Here is a 23,252-nt window from a genome sequence, read left to right on the forward strand (position 1 = left end):
GTGCCCATGCAATCCAGATTACTAGGCCAATAGAAACCACTGTTATATCCTCAAGATGAAGCCGAGCAAAAAACATGGCTAAATGCCAACCCTTGATTTACCATCAATTTACCATCTGGCAAATCCTCCAGCTTCTGTTTATAGTGGGGTGACAGCTAACTGCATTTGCCCACGGTTCAGAAATTAATAGATGATATTGTCCATGACAACACTGGAGCAACACTAAAAACCTCAGTGATTAATGATTTCATGAGTGCTTTGCAACTGCTATCATCTAACAAACTATTTCCAGATCTTTGCTGATAAGCCAAGGCACTGCTGATGCACAAGCAATAACAGAATTCAAATTTAAAAAAAAATAAACAAAAGAAATGGTTTTCTTTTTGAATTATGATAACCAAAGTGTAACACTGGCCCAAGGGCTAAAGCAAAGTTTCTTTTAAAGATACAGATGTGTTCAGCATTTATATATCTTTCCGTGCATATAGGGCATGTGGTATGTGTGCAACTGTATGGGTCTGTGTGCTCACAGTGACAAAGGTACACATGACTTTTTAGTATAGGTGTCAGTGAATACATAAATATAACAAAATCCTACCTCTAGCACGCACATGATAGACCTGTACAAACACATGTAAAACACGGTGAAGAGTGGCAAGTTAATGCCTACACTAAGAGTGTTGTAGTCTCATATTAGTTTAGCCTCTTACACACACAGGCCACATGTATTCCTAGGGCTAAAGAAATCACACAATTTATTTCAGCATTTGAGATTACATGTGCCTAAAATACATATGGGAATGCACATTCACACATAGGTACACGGGACCAGTTTAAACTGATTCTTCTTTCTGTAACGTCTTTATCACACCTGAAAAAAGAATATGCTAATTCCATTCAGTGCTGAGCTGAATCTTTAGGATGGCAATCAAACTGTAATGGGGAAAAAGGAAGCTTAAAGCTTTTAAAAAGTAAGCAGATTTGTATTTCCATTAACAAATCCATCCTCAGAGAAACATGTGTAACTCCATATTGAGATGTTATTTGCAGGGCAGAAGCATGTAGGAGCATCAGTCATGGTCTGTGATTCCCCTTCACTGGGTGCTATGCAAACACAGATCAAAAACACTGCCTCTGACCAAAGGAGTTTGCTCCCCAACCCTTTATACTGCCACCTAAAAAAATTGAGGTTAGACAATTCATAATGTGTGGCCACACAATATAAAATCCACATACAGCTTTGGAAAATGTTTATTATCATTATTTTCCTACTATTTTCATTTTATGCATTCACAGCACACACTGTGTCAGGGAAACTTGAATGCACTCCTTTGGTTAAAACGATGCTGTCAGCAAACCTTGACTCCTTGTTTTATTTCCAATTACACCTACACCACTAAATTGTAATGTGACTTTGAATGGGTCATTTATTTGCCTATTGCATCCATTGCCTAGCAGTAAAACATGCTGAGTGAATGTCCAAAATGTCCATGTTCTCCCACAGAGGCAGAAGAAACACTCTTCTATTTGTATTACTGTACTGCATCCATCATTGCACACCTGGTTCTCCTTACATGCAAAATAATACAGGCAGCAATAGAGCTTGACATTTAAAAGTATTTCCACATGAAGCAGCATGTGGAAATTCATTTTTACGGTTAAGAAAAAAAGCTCATGTAGGCACTTACCAAGAAATTGTGAGTACATTGGCAGACATGACAAAGAAGAATGGTGATAAGCTAGCAGTGATAACCTGTTAAATTGAAAAGAACAAAAACCCACTTTGTGAACTTGTGATGACACAAATGAAAACTGAAATACTTCTGCTGAAATTTAATTTTTGCATGTGCAGTCAGTTTTTTTCTTTTATATTTTTCCTTTCTTTTCTTAACCATTAGATGCAGTACCTAAAACAGACATTCAATGGACAGGAGAAACCAAATGGGTCTACGCTAAAAGGTGAGACTTTGTTGAAAACAGAGCTTCCACTCCTGCCCAGCTTTCTTCCCACTATAAGTACAGATACTACACAGGCACCTTCTTTCCCCCCCAGCCAGTGGGAGGTGGCCCACAAAGAGCTGGATAAGACCCAGTAGACAGGGACACAAGAGCTGTGCAGCCAGCTCAGGGCAGGAACCTGACTGTGAAGTATTGCTGAGAAAGCACAGGCAAAACATGCTGCAAAACATCAGGCTGGGAAACCAACGGAGAAAATAGTAAGACAGTCATGCATCACAGTTTGGTTTTGTCTCCTAGAGAACCCAGGACACAACAGAGGCAGGTCAGGGAACCAGAGCAGGGCACCCCTTCTCATGCATCCCAGCTGGTCTGGCCTAGAAGCCTGCTGGCTTTTACTTGCTGACAGCAGACTGGGAAAAGAAGTCAGGTTGGGAAAGCCTTATAATTCTGAGGAGAATGAGAGCTTGAAATGTATTTATGGGTGTAGAAAAACCAAAGAAAAATTAACCGTGTATAGGGTGAAGAAAACAACACAACTTCAGTAGGTTTATATTACAAATCTCATTACACCGAGGTGTCCTGGGCAGAGAAGCTGGAGACAAATGACTTTATACTTCCCTAGCAGTGATCCCAGAAACAGCTACATTCTGACATAGAATCACAGAATCACAGAATTTTAGGAGTTGGAATGGACCTTATAGATCATTTAGCTTCAAGCCCCCTCTCTGCCGTGGGCAGGGACACCTCCCACTAGACCAGGTTGCTCAAGGCTTCATCCAACCTGGCTTTGAACACTGCCAGGGTTGGGGCATCCACTACCCCCATGGGCAACCTGTTCAGTGTCTCACCACCCTCACAGGAAAAAACCTTTTTCTAATATCGAACCTAAACTTCCCTTCCTTCAATTTGAACCCGTTATCCTTGTTCTATCATTGCAGTTCCTAACAAAGAGTCCCTCGTAGGCCCCTCTCAGGTATTGAAAAGTTGCTATGAGGTCTCCATGCAACCTTCTCTTCTCCAGGCTGAACAGCCCCGACTTCCTCAGCCTTACAATGTTAGAATGGCTTGTAACAGATCCCTGCCTCAGCAGCTATGGAGCTACCACATCTGCAGCCTGCGTGCAGTTTTGGACATTTCATTGCCAGATGGATAATGTAAAATGGAAAGAGTTCAAAGAACAGTGACAGAGTCATTAGATGGGGGGATTGATTTTCAGTCAACAGTTAGAATAAGCAATGCCTGTGGGAAACGAAGACTTGGTAGTGGTTTACAAATACTTGGGAAACACAAGCACTGAAGAATGAAAGGAATTATTTAGGATAATACAAAATTGCCCAAGGAAAAAGATGAAGTTAAGAAACAAAACATTTAAACAATTATCAGTTAAGATTTCCTAATCATTGTTTGCCTAGTTGACTCTCAGGGGAAGCAGCAGAAAACTTCATTCTGTAATCTATTACTTGATAAAAAACTACTACATGTGCAGTAGGGAAGCAAATGCCATTTCAGACTAGATTGTGTGCACCAGAGCTCAGACAAACAGTGTGTTAGTCAATACCTACTACATTTGTTGTGGCCACATTTTAAAAGGCAGGTGCTGAATCTGCCTGGAGGGTAATCCGTGCAGGATCATGAACAGCAGTGGCAGATGAAGAAGAGATGGTTGTATGCCACTCCTCCAGCCCCACTCTAAGAGTTGGCTGGAGAGGGGACAATAATCTAAAACTAGTAGTGAGAACACACAATGGCAGTATGCACCACACAGGAGCAATAGTGCTCAATGGGGACTACACAGTGAGTACCTCCTCTGGCCTCTTTGGGGATGTTTTCTTCGTTAGGGAGATTCAGGCTTGCAGATGGCTTTTTTTCCTTTCTATACATTACCATAAATCACACTCTGACTGTTCTCCATTTGCCTATAGCCCAGGCAGTTGGCAGAGGAAATGAAGCAGGAGATGGGACTTGATCCAGGCAGGATACCATGAGACTGCAGACCCACTCCATTCCTGCACAGCAACCAAACTGATGGTATCAATACAACCACGGACACACCTCCTGATACTAAATTCATCTAACTGTACAACGTGGGCAATGCTGTAAAGCTCCAGGCCAAAAAGCTCCCATTCCAAGGGAAAATCAAAGATATGTATCGGCTCTACTCCTAGTCTTGTATGTATACATATAAGCCAACATATGACTAAATATATGCACCCAAAAGAGACTGACAGAGGGGAAGGACAAGTCACAAATGAAGAGCTATTCTTCAAAACTCAAGAAGATGATATTACAACTATGCACATTCAGTGGCCTGTCTCATAGTCATTTGCAGACAGAGTGAGCTGACACCCACTCTGAATAGAATTTAACCACTCAGGAGCTGAATCTTTCATGCACTTTAGGTAAATACAGCTCTAGGGCTGGATATCCATCAGTTCAAATGCAGTGCTCTAAAATACATTCACATCTTGTTCTAGCAGGCTGGACTCTCCCCTTACACACACTGCAGCCGATGCACCCACATACAAGGGAACTATTTCTCATTTACATCAGTGTGAATGCTTGTAGAATTAACTGTACCAAGCTTATTTTAGGTTCATGCTAATTTATTACATAAAAATGTACAATGTTAATTACCAAGCATGTAAACAGAAGCTAATGAAGGATGGCAGCTGTGGTACCTACAGAACATTCTTTTCTTTAAGCTGCTCCCCTGAAAAATCCTGAAGTGTTGTATTTGAGAAGTGGCACCAGTTAAAGCTGTGTCACCCACTCCCTGGTAGCATCCTGTTTATTAGAAACTTGAGAAGAGGCCAACAGCAGAGAAACAGGCATTTAAGAACCCTCCAAAAACAGGCCTTATCAAAAACAATACACCATTCTACTGCAATCATCCCAAACCTCTGCAAGAATGCAGGCTGTAGCCTTTTGGACTATTATAGCAGAACATTTGTAGTTTGAAAAATTATGTAAGAGCCTCTCAGTGCCAAAGACAAACAAAATGTGAGTTGGAAGAGCACATGAAGTAAGCATGTGTAAGTAAAAAAACAAACCCCAAATTACAAAACAAACCAAAAGGAAAACACATTGCTAAAATGTCTACCTTTGACAGTTTATCTAAAAGAGGAATATATTTAAAAATGAAAAACAAGTTTTCAGAGAAGCTAACTACATTATTTGTTCCAGGGAAGAATCTAAAGTCTAGGGACAGAGTACAGAAGGTAATTTTCCTTTAAGTACATTGCAGCATTTTCTGAAGTGTTTTAAGTGCACATTTAGTTTAAAAAAAACCACCTACATTGATGTGCTGAATGGCATTTATGAAAAACAACAAAATCACAACACACTAAGTGCAGTAATTTCTCTTTCTTCACTTTAAAGGTCACAGTTGTCCTCCTAAGCATTCAGATGCGTTAGAGAAAGGACTGAGCTTGAAAGACAAAAGAATGCAAGCTAAAGGGCAAACTAAAGTTAATGATTTCCAAATATATTTGGATGCCAAATCTTTAAAACTAAGATGTAGAAAGGAAAATTCTAATTAGTTATAAGATGTCTATTTTGAACAAAGTCCCCCAAGATTTTGACACACAGTCACTAACTCTATCAAATGATACAGACTGGATGGTTGAACATCAACTATTTTAGAAATAGGAAGAGTTTCATGGACTCTGCCTACTTATTTATTTAAAGGAACTATGACCAGGCAGCATTGCAAAAGCTACTTTAAAAACATTCATACCCTGAAATTTTCTACAAAATTCTGACACAGCTTTCAGTGATTAGGAAAAAAATGCAAGCGTAGCATCACTTAACAAAACATTTCCATGTGAGCTGAAATTTTTCCTGGGAAATCATTTCAAACACTTCCTTGAACCAAAAAAAAAAAAAAAAAAAGGATAAAAGATTGTTTCTTAAAATAAATCACTCTAAGTTTAATGTGTCATTCCATTGTACTGTGGAAACAAGACCCATTTAACACTTTATTAACATCTATTTGCCTTGATCTCAACTACTTCTGTAGTTCCAATCACTGAGTTATTTACAAATAATTTTTTAAATAAACAAAAAATCTCGGCATTTCAAACCGTGTTTGTTATCTTAATCAAAACCAGTTGTAGTTCTTTACAATGTGTATCAGCACTGAATGAAATAACTGTATCCTTGTGATGGATACTTACCTAGGATGAGGTCTGTGCACAAGAGGAGAGTGGGCTGATCTCCTCCACTGCTGGAGGACAAAATTTGCAGAAATTTGTCAGCCTATTCCAACCTATCATAGATGAAACAGCTTCTGTGTAAGTGCAGATAGTCTGCTTGAGCTAGGACTGCAGATCCCACCAGGAAGGAGAAGAAAGAAAATGAGAGCAGCATCTCATCTGGACTGATGGAACAAAGACTGGGCCTGAATAGTCAAGTAACAGAACAGATGGGACTTCTTCACATAAATATTCTAGGACAGGGACTGAAGAAGGACCAGGAGAGAAAACAAAGAGCAACTCAGCCCTGTGGCTGGACAGCCCTTTCACCAGTTTGTACCAGAAGTGGGGTTGGACTCATGCAGAAAGCGTGGGACAGCAGAGAAATACACACTCATTCATCACCTTACAACCTGGTACCTAAAGACAGGAACTTCAGGGATAGGAAAAACTTGCTTATTGTAAATACTGAAACAGAAACAGGTGAGGCTGAATTCATTGTACCTAACTGATCACGGACATGCAAAAGCTCTAGGGTTTGTGTTTCAGAGAAATCATGACCATCAAAGACAACTCATCAGAGCTTCAGAAGTTTCCTCAGTGGGGAAATGCCTGCCTGAAAGACCAGGAGACTGGTCTACCGCAGCCTGGCAAAGTAGAGGGATATGGGGTTCCAGCATATTAACTCACAAGAAGTGGGACAGAGATTTCAAACTTCTTCTTGGTTAGAGGAGCTTCCCTAATTCAGTTCCCCACATAAAAGGGTGAAAACTTCAGACATTCCCATCATTCTGGGAACCAAAGACAGGCCCAGATGCCATGAAACATCCCACACACTGCTTACACTGTCATTTGCATCACATTTAACAAAAACAACACAGTGTCTGAGTTCAGGATCCAGAGAGAACAAGGGAGTCAATTCCAGAGCTCAGAGTTTGCTCCTTATCAGGCTGAATTACAGGCAACAAGAAAAACAACAGAATAGCTGAAGTGCTGGGTAACAGACAAAGATCCATAAAGCTGAAATATCCTACCATGTGGAAGAACTTAATGCACAGTAGGGACATATCCAGCATATGAAATCAGTAGGCATAAGAAAGAATGACCTCTCATGCATCTGATTTTGTAAATCTGTTTTAGTGATTCATGAGTGGAGGGAGACACTGTTACCATTAGCTTTAAAGAACTTATAGAACTTTGATAGACAGACCACTGTACAGCTCATGACATGAATGATCTCTTCCTTTCTCATAATCACATTGTGGTCAGACAAGAAAAAAACATTCAGACAGAAAGTAAAATTTGTTTCATAAATGTTGTTCTTAAAATAAGAAAGCCATTTTAGAACTAGAAATTAATTTAGTTTTATACATAACAAAATAAAAAATAGAGACTGTTTGGAGAATTTCTTGCTGAAGGACCTTAAGAACAGATTGCTCTTGAGCCAGCTTCCCTATTAGATCTTTCTCTTGACCACATAACATCATAACCTTGGCCATAACATCATGACATCTTGACCACATAACATCAGAAAGCTCTGGTAAACCTGACATGTGGCCTGAAGACAGGAGATGGCATTCAAAGGGTTCCCAGTCCTTGACAAAGCAGGAACTGGATCCTGTCCCACACGACAACCTTGTCTCTAAATTGGAGAGAAATGGATTTGATGGATGGACCACTCAATGGATAGAGAACTGGCTGGATGGTTGCAAACAAAGAGTTGTGGTCAATGGCTAATTGTACATGTGGACAAGTGGTGTCCCTCAGGGATCAGTACTGGGGCCAACACTGTTCAACATCTTTGTCAGTGACATGGACAGTGGGATCGAGCGCTCCCTCAGCAAGTTCACTCATAACACCAAGCTGTGTGGGGCAGTCATATGCTGGAGGGAAGGGATGCCATCCAGAGGGATCTTGACAGGCTTAAGAAGTGGGCTGATAGCAGCCTCATGAAGTTCGACAAAATGAAGTGCAAGGTCTTACACCTGAGTAACGGTAATCCCAGACACACCTATAGGCAGGGCAGAGAAGTCATTGAGAGCAGCCCTGCAAAGAAGAACTTTGTGGTGATAGTTTATGAAATACTCAACATGAGCCTGCAGTGTGTGCTCACAGCCCAGAAAGCCAACCAAATCCTGGGCTGCACCAAAGGGAGTGTGGCCAGCAGGTCAAAAGAGGTGATTCTCCCCCTCTCCTCTGCTCTTGTGAGACCCCACCTGGATTACTGCATGCTGTTCTGGTGTCTCCAGCATAAGTACATGGAACTGTTGGGGCAAGTCCAGAGGAGGCCACAATGTTGATAAGAGGATTAGAGCTCCTCTCCTGTGAAGACAGGCTGAGGAAGTTGGGGAAGTTCAGCCTGGAGAAGAGAAGGTTGCATGGAGACTTCATCACAACATTCCAGTATCTGAAGGGGCATACAGGGGAGCTGGAGAGGGACTCTTTGTTAGGAGCTGCAGTGACAAGACAAGGGGAATGGGTAGAAATTGAAAGAGGGGAAATTTAGGTTAGATATTAGGAAGAAGTTTTTTAATGTGAGAGTGGTAAGATACTGGAACAGGTTGCCACCCAGGGAGGCTGTGGATAGCCCAACCCTGGCAGTGTTCAAAGCCAGGTTGGATGGAACCTCGAGCAACCTGGTCTAGTGGGGAGGTTGGGACTAGATGACCTCTAAGGTCCATTCTAACCCCTTAACATACTATGAAACTATGCATCCAGGATGATACAGGAATGTGGAACTGCAATCTTTGCTGCCTTGCCTTCTCCACTGACCAGCTGTGGTTAAACCATAGCCTCTGGAGTGTCAAATCTCAATCAGTTCAAACCAGCCAGAACTGGCTAGATAAATGTGTCATTCTTGACCAAACTATCAGTGAACCCTTTCATTCCTGACTTTACAATTACTTTAGAGAAATATGTTCAAGCTGCAGAAGCTGGCTGTAGAATTTGAATATCTAGCATTTCTGAGTTGCTTATGTAGCCAAATACACGGATAAGGACATGTTCAAAATTTAGATTCTGATTTAATCTTCCTATCTGGAATGGAAAGACATGGGGGGTGGGATTTAGTCCTTACAAGACCATGATTTGTTAACATTACAACTGTACTTGTACATACCACATTAAAAATATGCTTCCTCTGAAACTTAAACTGCTAAAAAGTTAAATGTCATAGTTTTTGCTGTACTTGAACACAGAAGACTTTACAAAAGTTTTCCTTAGTTTGTGTACACAGAGCTAATCCTTGCAACCTCACCTCCCTAAACTGCCAAAACCTCTGTCCTTACAAAAATGCATATTTTTTCCAAAGACAGTGTTTTGAAATGGCTCATCAAGTTCACTCACTGTTCAAAATAAATCATTCTATTTACCATCGGGTCATCTTCTCAAAACATCAGGAAAAAGCTTCTGATGTACGTAACCTTTGTTTTCATTCTACTGCTAGAATTAAGGCAGTATCAAGCTTTTTATAGAAATAATATTTGGTTTGTCCCTTTTCTGCATGGTTTAACCAGCTGCTAAGATAATCATCAAAAATCACCAGGGAAATGGATCACTGTTAGTGCCACTGTGAACAGCTACAGCAAGATAATCCAGTACTATCATAAAGGTAAAATTACAGCAGGAAAACATCAGTAACAATACATGCTCTTTTGTTTCTTGAGGGAGAGCCACTGAGTAATTTCCCAGATTTCAGTTACACCTCTTTTGTAAATACGTTTACTTCAGAGCAAGCATATGTACCTATGTGCACACAAAATGTTATGTCAGGTATGGAAATATAGCAAAACCAAAATAAGAGTCTTCAGAAGAGGAAAAAAGGAACAGCTAATATTTTAATGCCATCTTCTGCATTCATTAATTCACGTGGATTTTCTAAGCTATTATTGCCATTCCTCCTTTACATACACGTTTCATCACAGCTGGTCTACAAGCCATTTCTATCTAGCTCTCCTTTGTTTTGCTACATCCAAATCTAAAGCAACCAAACATTGCCAGATGGGTAACTTCTCTGCACCTTAGCAAGAATACTTTGATTCACAGACATCCAGCACCTACAAAACAGATGAACAAGGCATTGACTGGGACAGCCAAACACATGGAAGAACACTGAGGCACCACGATCTCCCCTGTCCAACCCCTGACAGCAGTGGTCGGTGTGTACTGAAAAGTCGTTTTGAAGTAATCCAGACTTGGGAGGAGAATGTCATAGAGCAGGTGCTGACTGTGAGTTTTCAAATTTCAAAATACAAAGAGAGGGACCAATGACCACGAGTAAGCTCCCTGACTGTGTAAGGCTGGTACCATCACCACAAACTTGGCATTACTTGGCAGCAAAAATCTCTGCAAAATACGACAAACATGGTACACATCCTCCCACACAAGAAAGATAGAATGGGACTAGAACTAATGTCAAGTACCACTGGATTGCTTGTAAATAGGGCAGGCAAAAAACAAACACAAACAAACTGTATAGGAAAAAAAAACCACTATTTTTTCTCTATGGTCATCAATCAAAATAAAGCATAATTAACAGCAGCAGACACTGTGCACTGGAGATCTCCTCCATCCTGAGCAGAATTAAGTATCTGGATGAATCCTGAACGATGAACCAGACCAAAATCAAACTAGCATAAGCTGTTTAATTTTAGGTCAGCTTTGGAGATGATCTACCACAGGAATAAAATCTTTACTGGAAACCTGCAAGCATATTACTTATTGCAATGACAAGGCTTTCTGTGCAATCATTTCTAGAAGTTCAAAAGCTCTTCATAAACCTTCTTTACAATGCCAAAGCTAATCTCTGGTTAAAAAAGAGGTACAGTAAATGCAAATTCCTCTGACCAACTCTTCCATAAAGCCTCCTCCCCCTAGGTCTTGATTCAGTTGTAATAATAAATACACTGAAATCAACTGTGAGAGTTTTCAGCTTTGTTCTGGGAGTCTGTTGTTACCAATAGAAAAGCAAGACAAAATATGCTGCTTGACCTAAGGGTTTCAGGTGACAATGCAGTCCCTGAAGTTACTAATAAATCCACCAAAAAGGAAGGATTTTAAGCAGACACACAGCTTTTTCCAAGGAAAGCTAATGAAGCTTTAGTCCTGACCCACCAAAATAATGGCTCTTCCCAAAAGAAACAGCAATGCCATGATCCTGCCTGAAAAGCTGAGCAGCCCTAACAAGGGAAAGAAACAACCCAAAGTTAAACACATTGGAGGAAGGGGAACCAAAACAAGCCTCACTCTCAACACTGCCCATTAGTTTAAAGCTAACTTGAGCATGTCTGCTGCATTATCCTCACAGCCTGACCGAAGTGCAGACATGCCCTAAGGGTTTTCATTCCCTGACAGACTAAACTGGAGACTGTCAGTCTATGAAATCAGCACTGAAATGAGTGTGTGCATTACAGCATACTTAGGTGCACATTGCTCATAGGTGGACTCTGATCAGCTCTCCTGAAGGAGGAAAACCTTTTAACCCTTCCAACACACACACACACACACACTTCCTTAAAGGACAGCCTGGTGATGCTGCCACCCTGGCAACACTGGCACCATGGCAACGGTGACAGAGTCAGTAGCTTCATGATCCACACAGCTTTGATCCAGACACACAGAAGTTTTTCTAGTTGCTGTAAATTTCTTTGAGAACCTTTATTTCATATTTGCCTATGTCTGAACTCATCTCCATCTAAGGCATATTTTTTCTCAAAGGAGTTTTTGGTCACTCTCTTTTGCTCTTTGCTTATATTTTACTCTTCTTTATCTTCCTTTTGTGCATTATGAAAACAATAATGATAAATTCCAGGGGTTAAGAACACAATTAATTTTGTGTATTGTGGCTCAAAGCAGACAGTGTTTAAACATGCCTTAGCAGTCAAATGCCTAATGATAAAATTTAGTTCTAGTGTAAATGAAATAAAATACTAGTTTTCATAGCTATTAATTTCTGACACAGCTTAAAATCACCTACCTGTTACATTTAAAATATAGAACATACTAAAAACAGAAGGAGAGGGTAGATCAAATGACAAACACAATCAGCAACTTGTGCTTTAAAATGTTTTCGAAACAGAAGCAATATAAATGCTTGTCTCTAGAAAAATCATCAGATATTGTAAGGTGAGGTTTTTTTAATGTTACCAGTACCTAAACCAATAATCTCTGTATTACAGAGGAGTATTTCTATATATCAGCTTTTCAACTGCTCTAAGAAAGCAGATTTCTGAATTATCCCTAGTATGCATTTAGAGGGCAGATAATCCTCTACACTTCTATGGCTAGATACCCATATGCGGTTTCAGTATTTAAAGAATTAGGTATCCATCCTGTACGTTCTATCACATTTAAGAAGATATTTTTCAGTGCTGTCTTCTGTAAGTTCTTTTCATCTCCAGGATTTGATGACCAATACAACCATGACGCTGATCCTGCAAGTGCAAGACTGGAGCAATAGGTGGTTGTAGCAGCTTCCTTAAGTCATTCGGTATCCTGTCTTACCAGACTAATACATTGTCATGATTAATGTACATTCCTTTCAGATTAGTTAGCTACAGTAACTAGTTTTTAACCCTAAGCATCATGTGAGTGCCAAAAGAACTGTTGAACTGCTGTCTATCATTTTTTAATTCCTCATTAGACAAAGGTGGCCAAGCTATTGTTCTTGCACGTTTGGCTGCAGGAGAAAATGAGCCATTAGGGGATACTGAAGCTGTGGTTACTGGCTCATTCTGGAACTCAGCTGTGTGTCCAGCCCTACAATGCAGATAGGGTTCAGAAAAACCCATCTCTTGCTTCTGTAGAGAATCCTCTGCTTTCACGTCTTTAAGGTATGTGGCACCCATCTTACAGCTCTCAGCCATACAAAGATTTACTGTATAGCTCCAAGGGTAGCCATTCTGATTCCTGGCAAAACCTTAAATTCCTTGGATCTGCACTCTTTCTCTCTTTTAAACCTTACAAGAGCCACCACAGAGAAAGATACGGTAATTATGTTGCAGAAACATCTTATGTTGGTTCAATACAGTAAGTAAAGAAAGATATGTGGGTGACTGAATAAAATTAATTCAATTTGTGTAATAAAATTCTCCTCTTATGGGAACCAGGATATCATGGCCATATTTACAATGATCAGACAGGAACAAGGCAAGAGCAGACTCTTTCTTTTCAGAAAGACCTACAATGTATATATATATGCGTTCATATAAAAACATGTACTATGTATATCATAGAAATATATAAACATATATCACTGATGAGATAGGGATGAATTATTATAAGCACATTTTAACTCATTTTGCTTTCCTCCAAAAAAGTCAGATATTTAAAGAAAATCAAAAACTCTTTGCTCCTTGTAAAATACTACACTGGGTTGAAAATGATGGTAGCTATTTCTGTTTGAACATCAAGTAGACACTTGACTCAAATGCAAAGATCAGACTTTCTGTCAAAGCCAAAGCCAAAACAAGAAGCATCTGCCCTCTGCTGCAGGAGATAACGGCCAAAACATACATTTCCCCTTCCTGTGACTAATGAGATAGCTGGAGAAATGCCACCAGTCTTCAGCCTATAAAGTGTATAGTGGTTATAGTACAGAACTCAATTTTAACAGTACTTCTGCTTATATTTAAATATTTCTCTTAAATGTGACCATCTGTGATTCAGATACTGTTATTACTCTCAGAGTTCCAGTTTTGTACTATACAAAGGGAAAACCCTTTGCAATGCTTGCATGTTCTCCCCAAAGCATGCTTTGCTGATATGGCAACACTATCGATCATGATTCAAACAGGTGTGTGTACATGCACAAAACTAATAGCATCTGATCAGGTCAGTTCTGCAAACCAGAGCCACAGTCCATGCAGCTGAAGCTTTGTCAAGCAAGGACAACAAAAGTCATTTAATGAGAGACATATGAAGGCTTCTTTAGGCCACATATCTCTGATTTTCTTTGACTTTGTCATGAAGCATTTTGTCCATTCTTGCTATTACAGGATTGACTGCTGATGCATGTATATTAGACCAAAAGATAAAACGTATTTGTATTCCCAGGTTACACCAAACTTAAGACCCAATACTCCTGTTTCCTCTAAATGCTTCATGCATTATAATGCTTAACTGTACTTTTCCTGTATCTTTCCAGCCTGTCAAGAAGTCTCTTTTCCTTATATGCTGCCTCATTACTGCAAAGGCCTTAAACTGCTCCTGACATTTAGTCTCTCCCCTGAAACCTCTGAGCTCAGAAGCTGACAGGGCAATGTGATTCATCATTTTGTTCTTATTTCATGAATTATTAAATATTTGTGTAATGGACTAAGCATTTCAACAGCAACAACAACAGTAGTGAAGTGTTCTACCTACTAGGATCACGGACACCAACTGGATTGGACTATGGGTTTGTTTAATCAAGTATTGACTGATGGCAGGGAATTCAGGACAAGTTATGATCCTCCCCTAATGCAGCAAGTCTGCAGTCAATGACCACATCACAGAAAAGAGGGTATTTGCATCTTGACCTTAGCTGATACAAAACTTACATCCCACGGCTTGCAGTTTATTAATCTTTCCACTTCTGTACTAGAAAGATTTCCACATAATGTCTGATTCTGCTGAAATTACTAGCGACTGGAACCTTTTGAGCGGATCTGAACCTGTAAAATATATACTCCTCTTCTTACTTTTACTCAGCCTCTGTATTATCTTCTGTTTGATGGTCTGAATTTCACTGGTCAGTAATATTGCACGCTATGTTAAAGAATCACTTTTTCTATCTGATTCGAAAAGTATCGATTTTCAGTTTGGGGGAGCAGTCAGCTGTACTAAACCTCTGCTGCTGTAAAATACCACAATAAAATACACTTCATTTTATGTTATGTTCAGCCAGACCCAGCCTTTAGGCATTCCAAGTTATTCTTCACCTCATGAGATCACGAAATAGAGATTACCATAAAGAGACAGAGAAGGCATGTAACCCAGATAAGACAACCATGCTTTTCATTGTCACACTTAAGCAGTGAATTTAACAGGCAAACTGAGAGTTTGCTACATACATCTGGCACAAAAGGACCTGGCCTTTTAGGAAGGATCGAGCTCAGCGTCTGACTATGTCTATCTTCCTCCCAAGTACTAGATGCCCATGGGAACTTTTTCTGTAACTGCCATGCAGTATCAGGACCTCTAACCAATGGCAGGAGAGGATGCAGTTCCAAACTCCTCACAGGTGGACCATGAACTCCACAGCAGTGGCTCAGTGGTGGCTCAGCTGGCAACCAGGAGAAACGAAAAAGCTGATTCCAGCAGACAGAATGTTTTTTAATAATAGACTGCTTAGTGGCTGTAATAACTCTTCGGCATTTAGCTACTTTACGTGCACCATTTCTTAACTTTGCTAAAGTCCAAATTAACCAGGCTGACTCTTTCAACCCCTGTCAGTCTGATCTCTCAAACTGCAAGAGAACACAGTTCAAGGAACCACAATTTCTGAAAGATAACTTCAACAATGAGACGACTAAGGCAAAAAAATGGGTCCAAAAGCAGAAGTTACAGCCTACATTAATGTGTTTCCATGCATCACAAAAACTGAATGTCTTTTGAAAAAAGACAGCTGGACACTCAGTCCAAAGCTATGTGCTAAGGTGTTGCCCTATACCAGATAATACTTTCACAAACCAGACCAGAACATTGAGAGCAGCAAATCCCCTCCTTGAGCAACCTGGGAATCCAACAATGAATGTTTCTTTTCCACACAGACATCAGGTAGGTAAACACCCACCCAGCTGTGCACCCCGAAGTCACTACCACAATTGACTCAAATGACCTAGATGGGGATGAGCCCAAGACTGATCACATCTGGAGTACTTTGCTGTAGAGGGGGGTGCTGGGTAGGATGCTGCACACATTCTCAGAGACTGCTCTTCCCATGATAGATTGCCCAAAGGTCTCAGGCTGAACACTGCAGTTATCAGTTCAAGACCTGTACATTCTTTGAGTGTATCTTTAAGCCTCTTCTTGTCCCCAGTATCACTGCTGTAAGAGAACAGATCCTACATGTGCTGCTTTATTTATGCATGGAAAGCCCAAATGTTGCTGAAAGGGTTCAAGGAGACTGTGAGAACCCATGAGGATGCCTAGGTTAAGTGGAATATTTTAGTGAAATACAATGCAATTTTCTATTCTTAAAATCCATAGAAACACCTGAAGTGCTTATGCTCCTTGTCAGCATTATCAGATGCAAAACATTTTTCTATGGTGACTAACCCAGAACTCTGTGGAGGGTATCAGTAGTATCAAAATAGCACAGGAAACTTTGGGATGCGTAATCAGGGTTTTTTTTAAATCTGTTAGCAAAAATAGCAAGTTTCCATCAACCTCTCCCACATGACACTTACAGTTTTGGTATTTCTGTGCATGTATAAAGTCCATTTCCTATTGTATTTCCCATCTCACGACTCCTTTGGGAAAACCTAATTCATAAACAAACAATTCCCAGACCAGATAACTAAATCTCCCTACTGAGCCCTTTCCATACAATCCAGCAATAATAACAGAGACACAGTCTCTGCACTGCCATTCTTTGGTGTGTTTATGCTATTTTAGTAATGATGTAATGGAAAGAAAGTGACATACTATTATTATTATTATTATGTTAAGGACTGCAAGAAAAAATTGGTATTCTTTAAGGTTTTATTTTTCCATTAAGAAACAAAAGTCTTTCCAGGGCTTTCTAACCATTCACTGTTACAAAGGGTCAAAATATTCCATCAGAAACCTTTAAAAAGTGATACTTGAAAAAATGTTTTTAAAAACATTTACACAGCTGATCAATTTTGAGCAATGCCTTTTATGACCAATGTCACAAGGTTACACACTTAGCCCTATGAGTCTCAGCAGTCCCTGCATGTCCCATGCATGGGAAGACAGTGAAGACAGAAGTGATTAAGTGATTATAGTTGACTATAGTCTTGGCCTCCCATTCCCTCAGAAAGGGTGGGGAAGCCTCTGTAAGACAGACCCATCCCCTTCTGGCCCCTTAGAACAAACATCCATAGCAACATGCATGGAGAGAAAACTGGACTTTGCCTTCTTCCTCTCCATGCTAGCTGTGTATAGGTCAAGAACAGCTCACAGTCATCTCCTGAGACTGTCTGGAGCCTATGTGATTTTCCTGAGCACCACGTATTTCAGAAACAGGACATAAGCCATTTAGTTTGCGTTCCCCAGAGACCTACAGCTGTTTGCTGGCATTTGTTGAAAGTTAAAATTCTAATCCTTAAACAGGTGTACAGAGTTGGACCAAGAAATTAATGCACTTGAGATTTGGCAAAGATTGGGTCCAAGCTGGGACCAACTTGGACAATAAGACATGGAGACCCATTTCAGAGACCAGCAGCTTGCTAACATGAGAAGTTTCTGAGGGAAGCCACCTGATGTGTGACACCAAGTGCTCATCAGAGACTTCACTGATCAGGCTCAAGATCAGTGAGGCAGCCTAGAGGCATTTCACTCATGAAGGTTATTAAAGAATCAACAAGTCAGCTAGCAATCCAGCTCCTGAAAAGAACCAGGAACCAGCAAAGGAAAAGAATGTGTGTATTTTATCTCATTTTTGGAAGCTAAGCCTCAGCTAGCTTTGGAACCTTCTACATTAGCATGATAGACCATGCATAGTTCTCCCGTGTAATTTTGGCATTTACATCAATGCATTAGCGACGGAAATGATTTCCAAAATAGTTCTTTCTTTTGACTTCTCTTTGTTACACTTATGATTCATCTCCCAGCCTTAGCTCTCCATATGCAAGTAAATTCAGGAGACCAAACAGAAACTTGGGAGACTAGGAATCTATTATGCAGAGGAACTGATGAACCTGGATCTTTTGCAATTCAAAATTCTGTTAGATTTGACAAAATCTATGTTTAAATTGTCATTTTCTACTGTCAAGCATATAGAGATGGTTTGTCAAGGCTAGGGGTGAAAAAGTACCTTCCAAAGACATACTCCAAGCTCACAGTTCGGATGTTAGCATTATGTTCAAGAAAATGACAATACCAAGGGAATACTACAAATGGACATCAAAATGGATAAAAGGAAACCAACTAATTCAGGGCATTTCTTAGGGCTCAGTCTATCAATTAATGTCTGCCGAGACTGGATTTACCAGATCAAGCACAGATAAAAATTGTGCTGCAATATTACCCACACGTCACAAGACGTAACTTTATGTACTTTGTGTGACCATACCATGCCCAAAAGCTGTGTAGCTATCATTTGCATGGATACACACTCGCAGCCATATACATAATCTCTGAAAATATTAAAATTTTCCATTACCTGAAGATTCAAAATCTCGGGCAAGTCTCAGCTGCTCAGAGAAATGGCTTCCTTAAATGCACTAGTGCCCCAGGGAGCCTGTATCACTTAGCTTGGTGGTCATGTAGCACACAAAGGAGTTGTTATGGAGACTGATGTCTTCCCAACAATTATATGGTGTAATTAGTGTTGGCTGCTACAACATAACTATCACGCTGTCTCCATAGTAACTACCAAAAACCTTTATTTTTAAGGTTTCAGCAGCTGGTCTTTTTTTATAGACCCTTACCATGCAGTGAAGTGCACACTGATTGCCTTATCTCCTTGTCAAGCTCAACTGAGAAACACATTTTCTTTTCCAAGGTATTTGCATAGTCCTCATGGTGACTCACAGGAATCATGTGCATCAAGAATAAATGTACATATTTCATACAGTTAGGACCAATCACAAATCAATAAGGACTGTTACCTTTTTAAACTATCTTTATGCATATATGTGCATATCCACATGCATGAGAGTGCACAAGGCATGTAGATGGAAGAAGCTCACTTCTACTCTTATGAACCCCTTCTTGGCATACTTAAATTCTTTAGGATCACAGAAATTCCCTCTCTCAGATTAGAGACACACTTCTAACCACACTGGTGCTACGGAGAGCTCCTACCAGGAGAGCCCAGCTGCATCTAGCACACAATTCTACCTCTCTCCCAGGGCTTTGGCTTGCAGCTGCACAGTTTTTCCAGACTGGGTGAGCAGAGTTCTTGAGACAGTCCTGCACACAGTGCAATGCCGAATGAAAATGCACTGTGTTTACAGAACTTCAGTGGGAGTTTATGACATTTTTGCATAAAGTTTTGTGAGGTCCAAGCCAAGAAAGCAATGACATTTTCAGCCAAGAATCTTACTGTCACTTTTGCCTGAGCCCAGCAGCATGCAAAGAAGACACTACTTCAGTCTACAATATAACCAAGCAGGCAAGTGCCAGAAAACCAAACAGATTCTTGTTCTGGTTATGATATACACATAAAATTTTTAAACAGGCTTTTAAAATCCATAATCCTGACACATTAGGGCAGAGAAGAACAAGGAGAGCCATTTGCTTCAGAAAGTACCCATGGCAGGACTCTTTTATAGTGGCACTTATGTCCTGCAAGTAAATAGACCTCAGCAGAAGTAAGGATCTGTCATTCTGGAACAGAATATTTTCTAACACTTCCATGCAAAGCAACAGTGACAGAGGAATTAAGACATATACAAACAGAAGCACATGCTTTAGCAGAGGCTTTAAGATTGAAAAAATGTGGAAAAGCATGAATTTGTTTTATTTCTCTTAGTTGTTTTGTCCCTGGAATTAAAGCAGATAAAAATCTCATGCGAACTGCTATCTGTGAAGAGACGTGCAGCGAGCATAACCAGGCTAGGAGCCCCAGAAGACTTGCAGTTGTGGCCTCTTCATTTTATGAGAAGCAGGAAAAAGAGAATTTCTGATTTAATAAAAAACATCAGTACTTTTCCAATCATTAAGATGGATATCATCCATTTTTTTGGTGTTGACGTGAAGAGGCATCTAGTCTATCCGTTCTCTTCTAGACACCAGGGGGACCCAGAAGCAGAAATACCGACACAGAATACAATATCCAAGACTACAGGAGTCATTCTGAAGAGTAGGAGGGATTCTGAATAGCCATTATACATTTTGGGGGAAGACTAAAACTGCTGGGGCATAAGGACAGTGGGGTACAGTTAGGTACATAGGGCCCACGGATGAGATACGCTTTCAGACACTCCTGCAACGTCTCACTTTCGCAATGTCTGGCAGCCAGCATTAGACACAGGATGACCTGGGGCAAACATGTCTAAAATTAACAAACAAGGAACCAAAGCAGCTGTCAGAGGATGCTTTTATGTATTAGGGAGCCTCCAACACTGTTCAGATAAACTACAGATTACATAAGAGTACCTGAGATGGGATATAAAAAAGAGTTGCATACTCCTGATCAGGGAGGAAGAAAAAGAGAATCCAAAATCCACTGACCTACCCATTTGTTCTTCCTCTTTATAACAAGCTGCCCCAATAGGTTCCTACTGGAAACAAACTGAATTCCGTACTTCAGGTTTATCAGGATAACAGTAAACGTGACATGGGAAAATTTATTTGTAAGTAACCAGTATCTTGCTGAGTTTTTCCATTCTATTAATGATTTAAATTATTTCTGCTGCTTAACTTTTAGGGACCCTAACAGGCTTCATGACCAGATATAGATTGGCAGCCTTAATCAAAACAAACTCACTGACAGCACGGTTAGAGCTCATTAGTGTTCTCACCAGATGCTTCTGTCTGTATATATGAGCATCTCCAGTTTTTCTTTCCAGTACATGACCCATGATACTAGCACAGCTTTCAAATTAAAACAAGAAATCTCAGTACAACTTCAAATCCTTGCTCTTCTGGGAATTAAATCTGTGCAAGGCTATGACAAAGCATTTCATATTTCTTGGACTTTTAAAAGCTTTTTCTGTTTTGTTATAGAGATCACTTCAGTGATTTTTTTTGGCATTTCTCATGAATTCATACAGATATGACTAACACACACTGTTTGCTCTCACAGAAAAAGTGCAGAGAGCATTTGTCACTATAAATATCACACAGGACTATATTCACAGATGAAACCTGTGCTTCGTCTGTCTCTGCACAAAGCAATGCTCTGACATGAAACCTGTCAGGAATCATTGCAGGGAAGAATTTCAAAACCTCATACATTGATTAAGTTGCCACAGCCAAAGTAAGTATCGTAAAAGCAAGTCACAACCCAGCTCCAGTTTTTAAGTGAATGAAAAATTAGAGGGCAGGGAGGCCAAATATGTGGGCTTCACAAAGAATACCTCCTTGAGTATGCAAAGTAGGCCCTATCAGATCTCATGGTTAGTTTATTGAAAATGAAGCTGTGGCAAGGATCTCAGCCCCAGCTCATCAGTCACATAGGTACAAAGCATCCAAATGGAAAACAGATTTTGCGACTCTCTGCAGCTCCCCAAAGGCCTGTGCTGCTGTCTGAGGGCTACAGCATTCTCCTTTCTTGGCTCGTTTGCAAGATAAACATATTCTGGCCTCAAACGCTGCTCCTTTCCAACTGCTGGTGAAAACTCCAGTCAGTCTGAGAGATTAAGAGGATGATCTAGGGCACTACTCAATCCAAGAAAAATGCTCATGTGGGAACAAAAAGCTGTTATTGTGATCAGAGGTGTTTTGTTTTTTTCCACTGGATCCCATTCTGCAAGTCCAGATTCAAATACATTTATTTTATCTTTTTTCTTTATTCACACTAACTTCCTTCCTTATTCTTTTTTTTTTGTTGTTTAAAGGGAGTTACACAGATTCTAACAGTGCTAGTTACACACTGCTTTTCTGCACTTATGATGATTTAAGATGGGATTGACATAGCCCTCATACCAAGGCAGTGCTGGCCTGGATCAATACGTAGTTTTAACACTTTCAATCACCTGCAGGAAGCAGCATTAGTGATCAGATAGATAGAACTCTTCCTAACTACTATGTAATCTTATGTATGTAAATTATATGCAAACTATGTAAATTTATAGTTCCTTATAGATGCAAGGTTCCTCGGGAGAATCTTGCAGGAGCTCAAAGGTCAGCCTTTACCCTTCAGGCAAGCTCCAGTTCAGCTCTTGGTTTCTGCCAATCTGTGTCTGTCTCTGCAGTCTCTTTTGATCCCTGTTTTAAAACTGATACATAATGTTTCCGAATTCTTCAGACAGTCACTGACTTCTACCCCCAAATCAGCTCCATTTCAGCAGCAGTTCCTTCATGCTGCTGATGCATCCTCAGACAGGTACAGCAGAACCCTTAGATAAGTCTTATAGCAAGCTTTAAAACACTAGCGGAACACATTAGTGAACCTACTAGTCTTGATAAAATTTTTAGTGCTACAGACAGATCTCATGTCCTCGTTACTTATTCCCCTTTTTGATCTCAAGACAAGACATATCATTTGAGCACTGTAAGGTTAAAAGGTACAACAGGAAAAGGACTAATGTGCTCTGTTACACAACTTTCCCAAGCAAGATAATTAAACAATGCACATTAAAAAACATGCACTTTTAAGACTGAAGAACGGATTAAATTCTCACAGTGACACAATTTTTTACTTGCTATAAAGGCATGTAATTTCTTTGACAACAGTGGCTAGAACAAACTTTGTCTAAATTATGCCTAGAGTTGGCCCCACAAATCCAGAAACCCTTGAACTTTGGGAAAGCTTTGATCCAGTCCAGACTTTGGGGCTCTGATCCACTTCAATTGGGAAGGACTCAAATCTGCTTAAAATATATTTCACAACACATCTTTGCCTGCATTTTTTTCAGATAGGTCATAAATACCACATGTAGAACCATTTACCCTCATTCATAACACCTACTAGCAGAGCCAGCTATTCCCATCTCCAACCCAGAATGTTAAACAAAAGAGCAAACAAACAAACAAGACTCAAGAGCAAGCTTTAGATCAGGTGACTTGCTACCAAGGAGCAAGAAGAAAGCTAAGGTACTAAAATCTGCACAGTCAGAAGGTTTGGAAGAAAGTCAAACTGGTGAGAAACTCTGTGTGACTTGTACAGTGCAGAACAGCTTGCAAAGCACAAAACAAGCCATATCACTCCCTTCTTGTTATCCTCAGAAAAAACGACTCATTTGACTACAGTTTCTAAACAAGCATATTATGCAAGTCTACTTTTTTTTTGTTTATTTTGTAAGGTAACTGCTTCATTCACTGTAG

Source organism: Acanthisitta chloris, unplaced genomic scaffold (assembly GCF_000695815.1).
Source record: "Acanthisitta chloris isolate BGI_N310 unplaced genomic scaffold, ASM69581v1 scaffold9361, whole genome shotgun sequence".
NCBI lineage: Eukaryota > Metazoa > Chordata > Aves > Passeriformes > Acanthisittidae > Acanthisitta > Acanthisitta chloris.